Raw genomic sequence first — 6,000 nt, forward strand, 5'->3', positions numbered from 1 at the left:
AAAGCCAGGTTCGTAAAACTAGAACTAAACTGGTTCTCTATTGAACCAATCAACCCAGGTAGGACCGATTTGATTTCGATTAAATTGGATATGGTGCACACCCCTAATTTGATGTGAGATTTGATATTTCCAAAGTTAGGCTAAGGCTACTCAACCATATGAACACCTCATAAAGTGAAATTGACACAAAATTGGACCTAAAATTAGAGACTTTTTTTTTTTAATAAAGAAATTGGACCCCTCAAGATCACATGTAGATTTTTTTTTTCTCATGTAGAAAATTCAATAAGCGGGCGCTCATAAAGAAAACGAAGAAAAAAAAGAGCTCTTACCTTTTTATTTATCGTGTTTAAACACCTTTATAGTAACCAGCTGGGATTCGCCGGTGGCCACCCTTCCAACATGGAAGGGGAGGTGAGGTTCAAATCCCCACCTTCTCAAGGGGTGGGGTGGGGACGCGTGAGTTTCAAGAGTGGGTTTCGACTCCCACGCCCTGTAAGAGACATAACAAAAGTCTGAGAGTGAGTATAAAGTAGGAATAGAGTAGGAATGACCAAAAAAAACACCTTTATAGTGATAGGTCTCATCAAATGGGCAGGTGAAAAAATAGACAAGAATTCCGCTACAATTTAATGTTGCACAAATGGTTCAAGTACGATGTCATCTAGAAGATTACATTAGAATTTATTATTGTTCACAGCGTCACAGTCTCAAAAAGGCCAAAACTTAGGATGGCAATCGTATCTGCGCGTGCTCCAAATTCAACCCTTAAAAAGCACCAAAAGAAAGAATCAGATCGAGTGATTGAAATCAATTCATTAAGTGATGTGGCGGAGCTTCATTGGATGTCGCATATGACTCGCTTATTTAACGCTGCAATTACAATCCATCTCATTATTTATTTAAGTGATTTTAGCAGATTTAATTTAGAATATTTAGTATTGGCCCGCTAAGTAAAAGAACCCGGAACGGAAAAGTCTGAGCAACAGGGATCTCGCGCTCGCCGTTTCGATGAATTTGGCACTAGTGGCCGCGGATTTTGATAGCGAAACCCACAACTTGCTCTGTTGCTCTTACGTACGGGGGATTTTTGTTTTGTTTTTTTATCCTTTTATTTTTCAGAATGAAGAACGAAAAAAATGCCATTCAGCAAACCACATGACTAAAAAAGGGAAACCAGATATTGATTTTGTATAGAGGAAAGTGGAATATAAGTTTTAAAACTTGTCATAAAAGTATAATTAAAATCTTAAACTTACAAAATGTGTTATTAAGTTTTAAAACATGTCAAAAATGTGCAATCAAATTTTTCTATTAACTTCATCTAACTTGGCTATCTGCAAATCCTAACATGGCTTTTTTTTTTTTTTTTAATATTTTTCTCTCCTAGGTGACAATGGCATGGCTAAAATGTAAAATGTAAGGCCAAAACAACGTTGTTTTGGTCCAAATTCGATTTTTAATATTTTTATGCAAATTTAATTAAAAATAGCTAGATTTAAAATGTTAATAAAAATGGGTTTGAGAAACCAAGCGGCTGAGGGTTGCAAGTTTCTCATCCCCTCTTTTTTAAAAAGAATTTGTAATAAAAATCAGTTTTGGGCAAAAATGATGTCGTTTTACTACGTCATCACCATATAAAAGAGAGAAAATAAATTAAAAAATCATGTCAGCATTTTTCTTTAGTTAAGTTGGATGAGAGTTAACAAAAGGACTTGTTGCATATTTTGCAAATTTTAAGACTTAATTGTACCTTTATGATAAGTTTTAGTAGTACACTTATCCCATTTCTAGATGAAGTTCTCTAAACAGTCATGCAATGTAATAATAATCATTTAGGCCGAATTTCACTTATGAATAAATGTCCTATGATGATGTCCATCTAATGTAGTGGTGATTGATTTCTTGGTGGGTCACCTTCCAATTTTAAAATGGGAATCCACTCACTTTTTGTTCTGTTATACTAAAATATAAAAAGTTGCAACATTTCATCGCAAATTTATGTGTTAGTCAAGTGGTTATGCTTTCTTTTTTATGTTGAAACCTGAATTTTGATTTTCGATGGAAGTGAAAGTTTTTTTTTCCTTGAAAGAGGCTTCAAAATCGGTTCAATCCGGGAACTAAATTGATCAAATCAATCCTAGGCCGATTTTAGGTTTGTAGAATTGGAAATCAAACTGGTTCCCCATTGAAATTATCGATCCAAGCAAGTTTGATTCGATTTTTGGTTAAATTGGATCCGGTGGACAACCCTAATTTAATGTGAGATTTCATATATCTAGTATTGAGTTGAGGTTAATCAATCATATGAAAACTTCATAAGGTGAAAGTGAGATGGCACGATACTTTCCTTGTTAAGTAAAATTGTTTATCTTTAAAATTCAGAATCTCATCTCATTCCGCGTCCATTTCTTTTGTCCGCAAATCCCCGTTTATATTCAAACTCCGTAAATTCAATGAAACTCGGCTCGATTAGCTTTCGAACGTTGGCGAAATGGATGATATATGTCCCAACACCCCAACCCAGAAATTATTAGTCCTTAAAAACTAATGAATTTCTTAATAACCCCGCAATTTAATTCACTCTAAAGTTCTGTTATTTCAGAAGAAAGTATATTGGACAAAAATATTCAAGAGAACTACAGAATTTTCCTGAAATTTGACCAGAATGAGTTGAGACAAGCATATCAGACACAGTGACATACCCCGTGCAGGGGTATCACTAAATCAATAATTCTTCGAAGCTAGACATTAAAAATGCGAATTATGCAGTGCAAACAGACATAAAAAAGAAAAATAGTTGCATTATCATCAGATTCTTGAACCCCACGTAATCAACCCGAGCAAACTGGAGCTGCATTGCCTCGCATAAATAAAACAATCATTTAGATTCCCGCCATGCATGATAGCAGAAGTTGTCTCTCTCATGCTGTACAATTGCAAACACCTGTGAAATTCAAAATTAATTAAGAATTATAATTCAAGCATTAAGTAAAGAGAGCACAAGATCTGGGGCCCTTGGTGGAGTTGGAATCAGACAGCAGATACCTCACATACGACTGTCTTAGAAGTGAGCTGCCCAGTTGCTTGTTCATTTGCGAGATAGGCTCTGCCCAAGGTTGGCCAAGCATCATATTCAATTCGCATGATGAAAATGACACAAATGATCTCTAAATATTAGTTCGATATGCAATGCCTTTCATAAATTTTAATTTGTTCAATATGGTCCATCAACTAATGATAAATTTTCAATGAAGTCCTTACATTTAAATTGGATATTATTTGATGACGTGAATTATTATAGGCTAAGTTGGATGGAAATGAGGAATCGACATGTATCTCTTTTTATGTGTCTACTTTAAAAAAGAAAAAGAATAAATTGGGTCGTTATTTGATGACGCTGATTATTATATCTTGTTTTGAGATAAATATCTTACTTGGATAATTTACTTAAAACTCTCTCTCTTTGTTGTCCAATATTTGAGCTTAATGAATTAGAAGTCACATCATCAAATTCTGTTAACTTGAATCAACGAAATGACAGTATCAAATATTTATCATATATTCTCATGGATTAAATTGGACATTTAACAATAGTTAAAAGTATCATATCAAACAAATCAAAAGTTTGAAAACGACATGATACATTGAATCAAAATTCGAAAATCATTTATGTCATTTTTCATTCGCGTTCTTAGGTTAACATATGGAAAATAGTTGTAATAAAGGACAACTGAATTTCGCTCGTTATTAAGAACCTGTTTGACTTGCCAGAACGCCATTATTTTCTTTTTTCTTTTCATTTTTTGGAGAATTCAGATCGCGGACATCTAGCCATAGTGTTATGACGATGATTTTCTAGGTATGATATGCTTTTCCCATCATTGGTTAATGACATTGGGATGAGGGGGCGATTACGATGTGCCATCACGCGACACTAAACGACGGCCCTAGGCAATAATCGGTCTTTAAAATCACATCTAAAGTCTTTCTTGACACGATGGTTTCGCAATTTGCTTAAATTTGTTTTGCTCATCTTTTATGTCTTGAAAATAAATAAATTATAATGTAATCATTTTAGCAAGTCCTTTTTTAAAAAATGAATTTGTGCAGTACGTGAGTTAGGCACACAGATCTACAGAGACATGGAATCCTAGGTGCAATTTATATGTGATTAGATCTGTGCATTCTTCATATGTGGACTGAAACTTCTTCACCACTCGATTTGTGGTTAAAGAGGTTGTCCTCTCGACCATTATCTCAAAGGCGTGCTTTTAACTTCTAGTTATCAAAAAAGGGAGATTCGCCCGAGCCAAGCCACGAGAACCAATTAGATGAATTACCCTAAAGAGTTAACATTTGAATGATGCTAGTTGACAGGAATTACTTCAAAAAAAGAAAAAAAAAATGACATTATTTGCTTTCTTTCCCTGAAAAATTCAAGTTGTAGACACCTAACTATTCGCGAGAATAACATTATTGTTATGGCTGTTAATATAAAGCTAATCGAGTTCTATGTGTTTTGGAATTATGATCATGTTATGTTACACTATTTTCATGGTATGATTTGGTATCTTATCTCCATGGCAGTCTTTATCTTGGCGATTTCACAATTAGCTTCCATCCTTCACCATTTCGCACGTGATTTGATATATTATGCTGCACAATCAGTTCTAAATCAATTCTAACTTGAACTGATGTGGTCCTAATTAAAAGAAAATGCAATCAAGTCCTCTTAGCCAACTGTAGTTTCATGCTCAGGCTAAGATGGGAAAAAAGAACAGCGACTAGAAAAGGAGAAAAGAAGAATAAAAACAAAGAGGAGAGAAATGAAAAAAAAAGAAGAAGAATAAAATCTGAAAATTCAACGAAATAAAATGGCGTTGTTTCGTTTAAAATTGTTCATGTTCACAGCGCCGATCATGACCGAGTTTTTACGTTAGAAATTTTAAGAGACACTTGGCTTACAGGACGTGATTGCATTCTAACTAAAAGTTTAAGACTTAGTTCAATTGGAGGTTTACGACTAAATTCAATTATGTATGATACTTTACAACCCATTATAAAATTCTCTCTCTAGAGCTGGATATTGCAATTACAAGATGCCATCTATGAACATTTTGAGGATTGTATGACTCAATATTCTTCTTCTTCTTCTTTTGAAATCGAACTCAATTACATCTCTTTTTTTCAGTCCTAATTTATATATCAGCTTTCAAGTTTCTATGTTCCCATTAGGCCAAAGAAGATTGAATTCCTCAAACGAAGTCGAGTGAAAAGACAAAAAAAAGAGTCATATATATGATGAGTTGGACCGCACGAGGAAGGCACGAACACCCAAACTATTTTTTAAGTCAAGAATTAAGAGGAATTGCACTTTATGAACATGTTAAATTTGGTCGCGCGTCAGCAAAAGGCAATTGTGACGTCACATCACATGACACCCGAATAATTGCCTAAAAAATAAAACACACCTATGAATCTTTTACGGCAATAATTGCCACTAGTCGGTCTTCAACAATCAGCTAAAACACAACCATGCATCTTTTACGACACGTGTCTTCACGTACCGAGTGGATTGGTCAACCCAACTTTCGTGTCTAGAAATAGAAGGGCACTTTCCACACGGAAAAAAAAAATCCGTTTTAAATTATCATCAGTAGTGTTCGGACTTAATCGATAAGAATAGAATTTGTTCAATTATGATCGCGAACTCAAAGGTAATCGATAAGTCGCCAAGGAAATCATCGACAACATCGTGAATATTATCGACAAGAGCTTTTCATCAAGGTTTGAGAAAGTCGGTTAACAAAGTAATCGATTATGAGCAATCGGTATAAAAATATAACCTTTGGATGGTAATATCTATTCCCATTTATTTAGGAATTTTTCCGTACCTTCGGGTGGATAAGTATGTTGGATAGTAGAAAATTGCGTAACTTCTTGTAACTACTAATAAGATTAGGAAGTTGTCTGTTTATTATCAACTTTAACCATCAT

The sequence above is a fragment of the Eucalyptus grandis genome, chromosome 1, assembly GCF_016545825.1.
Source record: "Eucalyptus grandis isolate ANBG69807.140 chromosome 1, ASM1654582v1, whole genome shotgun sequence".
NCBI lineage: Eukaryota > Viridiplantae > Streptophyta > Magnoliopsida > Myrtales > Myrtaceae > Eucalyptus > Eucalyptus grandis.